We start from the raw sequence: 14394 nt of genomic DNA on the forward strand, positions 1-14394 counted from the left end.
GTGCTCCATGGCATTTACCCAAGGAAGTTGAAAATTTATGGCCACATAAAACCTGCACATGGATGTCTATAGCACCTTTATTCATACCTGCCAAAATTTGGAAGCAGCCAAGCTGTCCTCAGAAGGTGATGGATAAGGAAACTGTTGCACATCCAGACAATGGAATATTATCAGAGCTAAAAAGAAATGACCTATTAAGCTATGAAACTTAAAGGAATATTTCTAAGTGAAAGCAGCCAATCTGGAAAGGCTACATACTGTATGATTCTGGTGCCAGGGTTCTTGTTCACAGAGTTGAAGAATGAACTTCATGAACACTCAGAGTAGGAGAGCAAGTGAGAGGCTTCTATTTAGAGATAAAGTAAGAGGGAAGAGCTCCTGGCTTGTGTTGGGAGGGGACAAGAGAGCGAGGGGTGGTGCATTGTCTAGGGGATTTATAGGTGGTTGAGACACAGGGCTAGGGATGCAGACCTACCAGATGGTCCCAAAATATTTTTGAAGAGATACTAAGTTTCTTGTCAGTGAGTTATTCTTCAAAATTAGCTTAATACAAGAAATTTATTGTTCTGATTCTTTCCCAGGATAGCTGCTTTTTGATCTGGGAGTATATCAATTATGACTGCCTGCCTTGCTTCCAAGATGGGCTGAGTTATTGTTTGTTTGATTAAAATGCAATCTTAGCTTTAAGATAGATTTTTTTCTAAATAAGCTGGGCCTTTGAACAGGCTATAGTAAATCTTACAATGGTATGTTCTAATTGACACATGAAAGCATAGGCTATGCTGAGATACTTTTCTTTATCTGGGGAGTATTCAAACTTCTAGGCCAAGTTGCTCCTGGCTTTTTAGTTTTAACTAATCTCTCTGAAGAATGCTTATATTCCTAGTTTGATATTTTTACTTAAGAGAATTAATGTGACTCTGGCTTTGCTTAATTGCTTAAGATGGAGTTTTGGTAGGAGCCTTTTTCTGGAGGCCCGCACCCTACTCTGTCTAAGCCCATGGTCCCTGTCTCAATTCCACCTATATAACATTCTGGAAAGGGCGAAACTAGGTGATAGTAAAAAGATCAGTGGTGGTTGTCAGGCATTGGGGGAACATTATGGCTGAAAGATGAACAGGTAAACCACAGAGGGGTTTTAGGGCCTTGAAAATACTCTGTATAATACTCTAGTGATGGATACATGTCATGATATGTTTGTAATAACCCGGAGAATGTACGACACCAAGAGTGAATCCTTAATATGAACTGTGGTCTTTGGTGATAATGATGTATCAATGTAGGTTCATCAATTCCTCCACCCTAGTGGGAAATGTTGATACTAGGGAGGCTCTGCAAGTGTGGCGCAGGGAGTATATGGGAAATCTCTGTACCTTTCCCTCAGTTTTGTTGTAAAACCTAAAACTCCCTAAGAAAATCAAAGTCTTTAAATGTGAAAATAATGAATCAATAGACAATTATTTAGGTAGCCATTAAGGAAATATAAAGATTACATTCTTCAGCAAGTATAAATGAAATACCAAAGTGGAAAGGCAAAAAATGATGGAATTTACCAAGTCTGGAATTTACTGAATTGGTTATATGTGGAAAGAGAATAAAAACAGTCCAAGAAAAGAAGGAATTAATTGTTTAAGCATTGGGAATAGGATAAATTCTCTGAAAATGGAATTAATAATAAATTTTTGTTAAATGATAAAAAACAATAGGGATGATGTCCTATTCATATTTATAGCCCAGGCTTAGTAAGTCATCTGACATCTCTTAGTGTTGGATTCCCCTGAGGAAGGCGCCGCCCCAAATCACTCACCAAAGACGTTTCTTGATGCAACAAGCAAGAGGAATTTATTCGGAAGCCAACTAGTTGGGGTCCAAGTCAGCCTGTCGCAGCAGGTCTCAACGAGGACCCCGAGCACACTAAGGCAGAAGGTTTTATAGCATTTTCAAAAGGGGTAGAATTTTCCATAATCACAATACAGGGTTTTTTCTATAGGCTCATAAATCTTTTGCTGGCGCCACATCCTGGGGTCTGGTTAGATGAGATCACCTACGGAATGTCTAGGGTGGTTCTAGTAAGATAAGCTAGGCGTGTATGATTAACTGATTTACGGTTAGCTAACTAAAGGTCACTACAATTGACACAGGCTAACTAACTTGTTTTTCAAGATTCTAATGATTTTCCTTCTTTTGGGTTAGGGGGTGGTATTTAGGCCTTAAGATGGCTGTACTTATGCTAACTTTTGATTCTTCAGATCCTACATTTCCCCACTTCTCTTTTTGGGGCATTCCAATCATGGAATGTTTGTATCTTCTTGTGAGGTGAGTGAGTGGTATTGTTGCTTTAACATTAGTACATGAACGGCACTCATTCTTTCTCTAACAAAAGTTATTAACCGGTTTAACATGCAGGGTCTTAAAGTTAGAAGCAACGCAAGGATGAGTAGGGGCCCAGCCAGAGTGGATATCAGGGTTGTAAACCACGGGGACCTAGTGAACTAAGATTCAAACAGTCCTTGGCCTGCTTCTTGCTCTCTCTTCCTCTGATCTAGCCTTTCTCTAAGTTTTGACATTGAATCTCTTACTATCCCGGAATGATCTGCATAAAAGCAGCATTCTTCTCTTAAAGCTGCACACAGTCCTCCTCCTTTTAGGAACAGCAGATCTAGCCCTCGTCTATTCTGTAAGACTACCTCAGAGAGGGAAGTCAGAGATTCTTCAAGTTTTGTAATGGATTGCTCTATGGTTTTTAGGTCTTCATCAATAGCAGTCCTTAGTCTTTCATAATGCTGGTTCCCTTGAACAATAGCGACTGCCTCCGTTCCTGTAGGAACCCAACCTCCCTGAGAAATAAGTTAGCCTAAGAGTAGCCATCTTGAAGCCCAAAAAGCCATTCTGATATATGACTCAGAGGGAACAACTGAAACCAGGTAACTCCTCTGGAAAAACAAGTTAATCAATCATGACTGCTGGCAGCGCTAACCTTTCGGTTAGTTAAGCATAAAAGCTGACCCTACCTTGCTACACCCCCAGGACGTGGCACTAACCCAGAAATCGTAGGTTTGAAAAATTACTGCCTTTGTAGTATTGTTATCTTGCTATGTAGTATTGTTATCTTGTTACTACAACATAATCTGTAACCATGGTAATTCTCTAGGGCTGAATGCCTCAGAAAATCCTATATAACCACTTAGTTGTAAGTACTCAGGGTCCTCGTTGAGACCTGCTGCGACAGGCTGACTTGGACCCCAACTAGTTGGCTTCCGAATAAATTCCTCTTGCTTGTTGCATCAAGAAACGTCTTTGGTGAGTGATTTGGGGCGGCGCCTTCCTCAGGGGAATCCAACATTTGGGGGCTCGTCCGGGATCGGGCGTCCACCCCGCTTCACTCCCGAAGTCGCTCTTGGAGGAAGAGGTAAGATTAGTGGCGCCTTGAGTTGTATGTGTTCTGTTTTCTGTTTCAGTGAGACCGGTCGGAGTTCTGAAGGGTACCCGCTGTCTGGCAGCCGTCTCAATCCCGTAAAGGGGCTGTGACTGCGGTCGGTAGACGTACTAGAGCACCGCAGGCTGCAACCCTGGGGGACGCCCCAGGGAGGTTGGGAGGCCAGGGACGCCTGGTAGCCTCCCGTCTGTTTTTCTGGCAAGGTGAATCTGATGAGATAGGGTTGATTTTCAGGCACCAGGAATATCAACCCTCTGATTCCTTTCGGTTTCTGTTTGAAAATCTGAGAAAAAACAAAAAGCGGCCGCTGTGTGTCTAATCTGTGTGTGTCTCTGTTTTTTGTGTCTTTCATGTGCCTAATAATTGTTATACTGACAATGGGACAGACTCAGACAACCCCCTAAGTGTGTAAATGAATATATCTTTCTACCTCCGGATGGTATTAATGAAATTGATTTAAAGACAAGCGCTTGTGAAAATTGAGTGTTCTAAAACTTCCAGAAAACCTGATAAAAAAGTGTTAAGCATTAATGCTAATTTGAGTTTGCCTGAGGCGGGCATGTCCTGGTAGTTGTCGGCTGCCTGAGTTTACCTAGAGTCATTTGAGTCATGTTATCTGCTAAATCTTTTAAGAATAGAATGCTTAGAAGCTTGGCTTTGTCTAGTGTTGAGTGGGGGTCTTGTGAGTAGGCTAGCATAGTTGTTGCAGGTAGGTGAACTGGATAAGTGTGGCAAGTGAACACCTTTTTAATTGTGTGTTGCAGTGTGTATGCCTACCTGCAGCCTGAGAATCTTTGTAGTAACTTTAAGGCCTTAGAGTTTTGTTAAGTTGAGAAGATGTGCTCTGTGTTTTCTGGGAGATTGTGCTGTGAAGCTCATGGTTGCAGAAATTGTAGAATGTGTTCGTAAGTTTGTCAGTCTAGGAAATGTTAGTTTGACAGTTTGCAGTGTCCTGCTTCTCAGTGTTCACTGGAGCTTGAAGTTTCTAATAGTTTTGAGTTCTGGTTAGAACTGCTTAAAGTGATAGAGAGGGCATTTCTCTATGCTAGAAGATGCATGTTTTAATAAGAAAAAGTATAAAAAAATGAAAACTCTTCTGCAGGCTAAAGAATGTGTTTTGTGATAAAAGAAAGTAACTTTGTTCTAAAGTACAGCTATTTATTTAAAGAGAGACAAAGAGAGAAAACAGCGTGGTGCCTTTTGTTGTGGAAGATCCGCTCAGCCTGTTGCTTTGGGGGAAGGGTTAGGGAGATAAACCCAGTCAAGCCGCAGGCAAGCCCAGGCATAATTCTCACCGGCTTATGTGCTTGGGACCATGGGGCAAATGAAGAATAAATTACTATATTCTTACAGATATAGTCGTGCCTAGTGAAATTAAAGCAAGTGAGTCTTGATATCAAGTGCACAGCAAAATTAAAATCTCATTTCCAGTTAAACAGTTTTCTTTAACTGTTAGTCTGCTCTTAATGTTGAAAGATCACAGCAGTTTCTCATGCTTAAAGTCTCAGTGAGTTGCCATGAAATCGTAATGTTAAAGAGACTAAACGCTAAAGTTTGTTAACAACTGTATAACCTTTATTTGCCTTTGAAATATTTTGCTATTAAAATTGATTGCATGGCCTGAAAAATTGAATTCCTAAGCAGAATAGTAACAAAGCTTTTTTCAGCTGATTAAATGCACTTAGTTAACAAACCAAAATTTATTAAACTGTAGAATCTGGACAAGATTATGTTTCTCCCAGAAAAACAGGTTTCACTGTAAAGGTTTAGATAGACGAACGTGTGACCACTTTTGAGAAAAGTTGTAATAGATTTTTTGAGAACCACCAGGTCTTCTTGTTTAATTTATATGCTGTATGTTTAAAAAAAACAAAAACAAAAACAAAAACATGGGGGACTCTCCATATTTTTTAATGCAAATAATCTTAGAGCTTTTAATAGAATTTGCATAGCAGCTTATATCTACTATTAAAGAGTAAAACATTCTTGAAGCTTTCAGGGAAGACCTGTAAACTTAAGCACTTTCTCTGCTTTTTTGTATCTGGTCTTAGACACTTATGCTGAGTTATGTTCTTATTATTTTCACTGTTTGTAAGCTATTGATTGTAAGCCAAAGGTCATCATTTCTCAGTCCCTAAATGAAGAAGTAAAATGCCTGACCTCTTTCATCTCAAATCATATTTCTGGTCATATCTGAAAATCTGTGTGAAAAAAAGAGACATTTAAATTTGAGATTCTGCTTAAACTTTTAAGTTAAATTTGACTATAGCCATATTCATTCTTTGTATGTATCTCTAACAAGTCTTTTGTATGCCTGGTGATATTATACTCTGCCTTGAGTTTAGACAGTTCTTTCAGCTAAATATGAATTCTTATTGTAGCTTTTTTCCCCTCCTGAAGATGAAAGCAGAAGAATCTACCATCTGCTACCATTCTCTCAAGAATGCTTAGTAACCTAAAATTAGTTTGACTTTCTGTAGGTTGTCTTTAAAAATTGACAGCAGCAATCTCCCCTGCTGCCTCACTTTTTAAGATACCTCGTTTACTGTGCTGAGTATATAGACAATAAATGTGTAATGATAGTTCTAAAAAAATTAAATGCAAAAAGGTGCTTTTACCTCTAGTTAACTCTGATATTTTCCAGAGGGCCCCTGGAACATGTCAGAAGAATTTTTTCTCACTAGAGAAAGTATTTGACTAATTTGGCTTATTTATCTGATATATATATATTTATTTACCAGGAAAGCACTGTCAAAGAGAATGATGCTAAACTTTGTTACTAAATGTTTTGTATTACAGAAATATCAGAATTTCCTTATGTCAACTGTTTTACAGTAAGCTCTCATCAGATCTTTAACCATTGTCATTTGTAAGTCTTTTGTCATTTATAGTATTATCCCTAAACTGGTAAAGAACTAGATTTCAGCAGAACAGGTATTAGTTACATAAGATTACATAAACTAAAGAAAATGATTTTGTGTCTTTTTGTTTCAAATGTTGCTGGTAAAGTGTTTTAACCTTGTTCTCTTAAACTGACAACAGTTTAGTAAATGACTATCTTTATGAGCAGAATTGAAACATCCTTCTCTCTACTTGATCCCTCCAGAGTTTAAAAACTTTCAGTGACTGTTTTTGTATTCCATGGCAGTATGTTTATTTGCACGAGTTCAATAAGAATCTGCTTTCCTTGTGAGAAGACTACTTAAGAACACTGGTTATACTACCAGGGCTTTGACTGGAATGTCGTACCTGAGAGACATGTGCATAGACTCAGATGTGAACAACTTTAAAGAACTAAGATTGACTTTATAAAGCCAACAAAGCCCCTTGGAAGAACTGGCCTGGTACCTTGCTTACAGAGTTCCCAGCAGCCTTACCAGGTGAGTAAAGAAGGTCACTTCCTGGCAGGTGCAGAGACCTCGAGAAGAGAAGAATTCATCCAAATCTACAGGTACTGCAGGCAAAGCCTGATGGCAAGTCTGGCTTGGCTGTCTGGCCTCAAGAGGCCTTTAAAAGTTCAATCTGAAATTCCTTACAAAAAGTTCCAGCAAAGCATATTTAAAAGAGCCTGTGTAATCAATTGCTCTTCTTGCTGCACCTGTGCAAATAATCAAGCCAGCTGTTAATTATTTTCTTAACCTAGTTACTTCTAGTAAAAATGAGAGTGATTTTAGAGAGAAGTATCGTTTCAATAATGTAGCCTCCTTCCAGAATAAAAAATCTAACTCCAGATGTTGCTACATAACCTAATAACACAATTTGTTTTATCTTGCCTAGAAGCCACAAAACTGCAAATAGTAATAAAAATGAAACCCAGAATAGAAGCGCCAGCCTTCTGAAGCCCTCTCAACTGACCAGTGATGGAGACCTAGCTGCACCCTTTACTGCACCCCCTTCTCAGCACGAAGCAGCCAGAGCGGTCATCGCCCCTTTTCCCTAGCAGCAGCTAGAGTCTCTATCTGTAGAAGAAAGAATGAGACCATACCCATAGCCTTCCCTGGTAAAAACAGGTATTTAATCCCTCCTCCCAAGGGATGGTAGGCTTGTAACACTGGAGTGACCCCATGTGTCTCTACTTCTGCCTTCAACTCCTCCCGTGATTTCTGTATCATAGTCCAGTTAGTACCCAGACTAATGTATCATGATGACTTATCATTCGTGGCAGAATTAGAACCTAAACTAAGGTATAAAAGAGAGCCAGTCTCACTCACTCTAGCTGTATTACTAAGAGTAGGAGTCGCAGCCAGAGTAGGACCAGGGGCAGCTGCAATTATACAAGGAAACCAACATTACAAAGGACTAAGAATAGCTATCGATGAAGATTTGAGAACTATAGAACAGTCTATTTCTAAACTTGAAAAGTCCCTAACCTCTCTCTCTGAAGTAGTGCTGCAAAATAGACGAGGGTTAGATTTACTATTTCTAAAAGAAAGTGGATTGTGTGCAGCTCTAAAAGAAGAGTGCTGCTTCTATGCAGACCATACTAGAGTAGTAAGAGACTCAATGTCTAAATTAAGAGAAAGATTAGATCAGCGAAAGCGAGAACGAGAAGCTAACCAGAGCCTGTTTGAATCCTGGTTTTCTAGATCCCCATGGCTTACAACTCTAATATCCACTTTGGCAGGACCCCTGCTTATTTTTATATTGCTCCTCACCTTAGGTCCCTGCATTTTAAATCGAGTAATAACCTTTATTAGAAAAAGAGTAAGTGCTGTGCAGGTGCTAATGCTGAGACAACAGTATCATACCCTCACACATCAAGAAGACACCAACATTCCATGATTAGAATGTTCAGAAAAAGAAGTGGGGAATGTAGGAACCCAACCTCCCTGAGAAATAAGTTAGCCTAAGAGTAGCCATCTTGAAGCCCAAAAAGCCATTCTGATATATGACTCAGAGGGAACAACTGAAACCAGGTAACTCCTCTGGAAAAACAAGTTAATCAATCATGACTGCTGGCAGCGCTAACCTTTCGGTTAGTTAAGCATAAAAGCTGACCCTACCTTGCTACACCCCCAGGACGTGGCACTAACCCAGAAATCGTAGGTTTGAAAAATTACTGCCTTTGTAGTATTGTTATCTTGCTATGTAGTATTGTTATCTTGTTACTACAACATAATCTGTAACCATGGTAATTCTCTAGGGCTGAATGCCTCAGAAAATCCTATATAACCACTTAGTTGTAAGTACTCAGGGTCCTCGTTGAGACCTGCTGCGACAGGCTGACTTGGACCCCAACTAGTTGGCTTCCGAATAAATTCCTCTTGCTTGTTGCATCAAGAAACGTCTTTGGTGAGTGATTTGGGGCGGCGCCTTCCTCAGGGGAATCCAACATTCCCACTCCAGCTGCGACTCTTATCTCTAACAACACGGCTAAGGTCAGCGAGACCGGCTCTCTCTTATATCTATGCTTAGGTTCAAATTCAGCTACGAATGAGAGATCATCATGATACATCAACCTGGGCACCAGCTGGACTATGATACAGAAATCATGGGAGGAGTTGAAGGCAGAAGTAGAGACACATAGGGTCACTCCAGTGTTACAAGCCCACTATCCCTCGGGAGGAGGGATTAAATACCTGTTTTTACCAGGGAAGGCTATGGGTATGGTCTCATTCTTTCTTCTACAGATAGAGACTCTAGCTGCTGCTAGGGAAGAGGGGTGATGACCGCTCTGGCTGCTTCATGCTGAGAAGGGGGCGCAGTAAAGGGTGCAGCTAGGTCTCCATCACTGGTCAGTTGAGAGGGCTTCAGAAGGCTGGCGCTTCTATTCTAGGTTTCATTTTTATTACTATTTGCAGTTTTGTGGCTTCTAGGCAAGATAAAACAAATTGTGTTATTAGGTTATGTAGCAACATCTGGAGTTGGATTTTTTATTCTGGAAGGAGGCTGCATTATTGAAACGATACTTCTCTCTAAAATCACTCTCATTTTTACCAGAAGTAACTAGGTTAAGAAAATAATTAACAGCTGGCTTGATTATTTGCACAGGTGCAGCAAGAAGAGCAATTGATTACACAGGCTCTTTTGAATATGCTTTGCTGGAACTTTTTGTAAGGAATTTCAGATTGAACTTTTAAAGGCCTCTTGAGGCCAGACAGCCAAGCCAGACTTGCCATCAGGCTTTGCCTGCAGTACCTGTAGATTTGGATGAATTCTTCTCTTCTCGAGGTCTCTGCACCTGCCAGGAAGTGACTTTCTTTACTCACCTGGTAAGGCTGCTGGGAACTCTGTAAGCAAGGTACCAGGCCAGTTCTTCCAAGGGGTTTTGTTGGCTTTATAAAGTCAATCTTAGTTCTTTAAAGTTGTTCACATCTGAGTTTATACACATGTCTCTCAGGTACGACATTCCAGTCAAAGCCCTGGTAGTATAACCAGTGTTCTTAAGTAGTCTTCTCACAAGGAAAGCAGATTCTTATTGAACTCGTGCAAATAAACATACTGCCATGGAATACAAAAACAGTCACTGAAAGTTTTTAAACTCTGGAGGGATCAAGTAGAGAGAAGGATGTTTCAATTCTGCTCATAAAGATAGTCATTTACTAAACTGTTGTCAGTTTAAGAGAACAAGGTTAAAACACTTTACCAGCAACATTTGAAACAAAAAGACACAAAATCATTTTCTTTAGTTTATGTAATCTTATGTAACTAATACCTGTTCTGCTGAAATCTAGTTCTTTACCAGTTTAGGGATAATACTATAAATGACAAAAGACTTACAAATGACAATGGTTAAAGATATGATGAGAGCTTACTGTAAAACAGTTGACATAAGGAAATTCTGATATTTCTGTAATACAAAACATTCAGTAACAAAGTTTAGCATCATTCTCTTTGACAGTGCTTTCTTGGTAAATAAATATATATATATCAGATAAATAAGCCAAATTAGTCAAATACTTTGTCTAGTGAGAAAAAATTCTTCTGACATGTTCCAGGGGCCCTCTGGAAAATATCAGAGTTAACTAGAGGTAAAAGCACCTTTTTGCATTTAATTTTTTTAGAACTATCATTACACATTTATTGTCTATATACTCAGCACAGTAAACGAGATTCTTAAAAAGTGGGGCAGCAGGGGAGACTGCTGCTGTCAATTTTTAAAGACAACATACAGAAAGTCAAACTAATTCTAGGTTACTAAGCATTCTTGAGAGAATGGTAGCAGATGGTAGATTCTTCTGCTTTCATCTTCAGGAGGGGAAAAAAGCTACAATAAGAATTCATATTTAGCTGAAAGAACTGTCTAAACTCAAGGCAGAGTATAATATTACCAGGCATACAAAAGACCTGTTAGAGATACATACAAAGAATGAATATGGCTATAGTCAAATTCAACTTAAAAGTTTAAGCAGAATCTCAAATTTAAATGTCTCTTTCTTTCACACAGATATTCAGATATGACCAGAAATATGCTTTGAGATGAAAGAGATCAGGCATTTTACTTTTTCATTTAGGGACTGAGAAATGATGACCTTTGGCTTACAATCAATAGCTTACAAACAGTGAAAATAATAAGAACATAACTCAGCATAAGTGTCTAAGACCAGATACAAAAAACAGAGAAAGTGCTTAAGTTTACAGGTCCTCCCTGAAAACTTCAAGAATGTTTTACTCTTTAATAGTAGATTCCCCCATGTTTTTTTTTTTTTTTTTTTAAACATACAGCATATAAATTAAACAAGAAGACCTGGTGGTTCTCAAAAAATCTATTACAACTTTTCTCAAAAGTGGTCACACATTCGTCTATCTAAACTTTTACAGTGAAACCTGTTTTTCTGGGAGAAACATAATCTTGTCCAGATTCTACAGTTTAATAAATTTTGGTTTGTTAACTAAGTGCATTTAATCAGCTGAAAAATGCTTTGTTACTATTCTGCTTAGGAATTCAATTTTTCAGGCCATGCAATCATTTTTAATAACAAAATATTTCAAAGGCAAATAAAGGTTATACAGTTGTTAACTAACAAACTTTAGCTTTTAGTCCCTTTAACATTACGATTTCATGGCAACTCACTGAGACTTTAAGCATGAGAAACTGCTGTGATCTTTCAACATTAAGAGCAGACTAACAGTTAAAGAAAACTAACTGGAAACGAGATTTTAATTTTGCTGTGCACTTGATATCAAGACTCACTTGCTTTAATTTCACTAGGCATGACTATATCTGTAAGAATATAGTAATTTATTCTTCATTTGCCCCATGGTCCCAAGCACATAAGCCGGTGAGAATTATGCCTGGGCTTGCCTGCGGCTTGACTGGGTTTATCTCACTTTATCTCTAAACATCCTAACCCTCCCCCCAAAGCAACAGGCTGAGCGGATCTTCTACAACAAAAGGCACCAGGCTGTTTTCTCTCTTTGTCTCTCTTTAAATAAATAGCTGTACTTTAGAACAAAGTTACTTTCTTTTATCACAAAACACATTCTTTAGCATGCAGAAGAGTTTTCATTTTTTATACTTTTTCTTATTAAAACATACATCTTTTAGCATAGAGAAATGTTTTTCTTTATTACTTTAAGTGGTTTTAATTAGAACTTAAAACCATTAGAAACTTTAACTTCTAGTGAACACTGAGAAGCAGGACACTGCAAACTGTCAAACTAACATTTTCTAGACCAACAAACTCACGAACACATTCTACAATTTCTGCAACCATGAGCTTCACAGTACAATCTCCCAGCAAACACAGAGCACATCTTCTCAACTTAACAAAACTCTAAGGCTTTAAGTTACTACAAAGATTCTCAGGCTGCAGGTAGGCATACACACTGCAACACACAATTTAAAAGGTGTTCACTTGCCACACTTATCCAGTTCACCTACCTGCAACAACTATGCTAGCCTACTCACAAGACCCCCACTCAACACTAGACAAAGCCAAGCTTCTAAGCATTCTATTCTTAAAAGATTTAGCAGATAACATGACTCAAATGACTCTAGGTAAACTCAGGCAGCGGACAACTACCAGGACATGCCCGCCTCAGGCAAACTCAAATTAGCATTAATGCTTAACACTTTTTTACCAGGTTTTCTGGAAGTTTTAGAACACTCAATTTTCACAAGCGCTTGTCTTTAAATCAATTTCATTAATACCATCCGGAGGTAGAAAGATATATTCATTTACACACTTAGGGGGTTGTCTGAGTCTGTCCCCTTGTCAGTATAACAATTATTAGGCACATGAAAGACACAAAAAACAGAGACACACACAGATTAGACACACAGCGGCCGCTTTTTGTTTTTTCTCAGATTTTCAAACAGAAACCGAAAGGAATCAGAGGGTTGATATTCCTGGCGCCTGAAAATCAACCCTATCTCATCAGATTCACCTTGCCAGAAAAACAGACGGGAGGCTACCAGGCGTCCCTGGCCTCCCAACCTCCCTGGGGCGTCCCCCAGGGTTGCAGCCTGCGGTGCTCCTAGTACGTCTACCGACCGCAGTCTCGACCCCTTTACGGGATCGGGACAGCTGCCAGACAGTGGGTACCCCCTTTCAGAATTCTGACCGGTCTCACTGAAAAACAGAAAACAGAACACAGACAAACCAAGGCGCCACTAATCTTACCTCTTCCTCCAAGAGCGACTTTGGGAGTGAAGCGGGGTGAGCGCATGATCCCGGACGAGCCCCCAAATGTTGGATTCCCCTGAGGAAGGCGCCGCCCCAAATCACTCACCAAAGACGTTTCTTGATGCAACAAGCAAGAGGAATTTATTCGGAAGCCAACTAGTTGGGGTCCAAGTCAGCCTGTCGCAGCAGGTCTCAACGAGGACCCCGAGCACACTAAGGCAGAAGGTTTTATAGCATTTTCAAAAGGGGTAGAATTTTCCATAATCACAATACAGGGTTTTTTCTATAGGCTCATAAATCTTTTGCTGGCGCCACATCCTGGGGTCTGGTTAGATGAGATCACCTACGGAATGTCTAGGGTGGTTCTAGTAAGATAAGCTAGGCGTGTATGATTAACTGATTTACGGTTAGCTAACTAAAGGTCACTACAATTGACACAGGCTAACTAACTTGTTTTTCAAGATTCTAATGATTTTCCTTCTTTTGGGTTAGGGGGTGGTATTTAGGCCTTAAGATGGCTGTACTTATGCTAACTTTTGATTCTTCAGATCCTACATTAGGTGCTCCTTAGTAACATCTCAAACCTACTGTTGACCATGGGGGGAGCCCACCTGAGGAGCCCCATGGAGAAAAGCTCTCAGAGCGGAGGATAAGGTGCAGCCCTCACAACCCAGCCCTGAACTCACTGGAGCTGGAAATTGGTAAACCTCAATTTCCTTTTACATAAATCAGTGAATTCTTTTTAGCCTGAACTAGCTGGAGTTAGGCACCTGAGCTTGCCATATGTAACTCTGGGGATAAAATCCTGTAGCAAAATACCTCTAAAACCTATATCAGTCAAAGGGAGAAATAAAGTTAAGAAACCCTTTTATATCTTACAAGCAGTGGTCCTGCCTCTCTCTTGACTCAGCCTCTCTGGTCCAGATAAGGCCTAGCATGCCCTCGTAATTATTGATATGTAGATGGACCACTTCTCTCCACACCTTGAAACACCTATTGATATGCAGATGCACTAAAGCCAGGAGAGAGATTCTAGAAATATTGCAATTTTACCCACACCATAAAAACCACCAGCAACCACCACACAAACTAAAATAAAACAGTTGGTTTGTCCATCTCAGGGTCTTGGGTGCATTGGAGAGCTACTTAATTTGAATTTAAACCAAGATAAATAGTTTCCTTGTGTAACATGTATGTGGCATTGCAGTATTCAAACTCACCCCAATACCAGTGATTTTCCTCCATTGCATTCGATGCTGACCTCCTGTTTCTTTCACAGTGGCACTTGAGATCTGGGCCAATCCCAGTTCTTTAGTTGCACACATGATATAATCATTTTGTTTCTTACCTTCTTCTCATACAACACCCCTGAGAAACTGCTTTCTGCGC

The 14394-nt window shown here is 39.6% G+C and overlaps 2 long non-coding RNA genes across 2 annotated transcripts; one reads left to right on the forward strand and one right to left on the reverse strand.

The window, feature by feature from the left end:
* The first annotated feature begins 2825 nt into the window (after positions 1–2825).
* On the forward strand, positions 2826–8720 carry LOC140843982 (uncharacterized). The gene is made up of 2 exons (XR_012121993.1): positions 2826–3409; positions 6585–8720. It is a non-coding gene; the product is annotated as an uncharacterized lncRNA (long non-coding RNA).
* A 326-nt stretch (positions 8721–9046) lies between these two features.
* LOC140843983 (uncharacterized) lies at positions 9047–13558 on the reverse strand. Its single transcript, XR_012121994.1, has 2 exons — positions 9646–13558; positions 9047–9248 (listed from the first exon to the last, which is right to left on the reverse strand). It is a non-coding gene; the product is annotated as an uncharacterized lncRNA (long non-coding RNA).
* Between the last annotated feature and the right edge of the window lie 836 nt (positions 13559–14394).

This window comes from Manis javanica, chromosome 10 (assembly GCF_040802235.1).
Source record: "Manis javanica isolate MJ-LG chromosome 10, MJ_LKY, whole genome shotgun sequence".
Classification (NCBI taxonomy): Eukaryota; Metazoa; Chordata; class Mammalia; order Pholidota; family Manidae; genus Manis; species Manis javanica.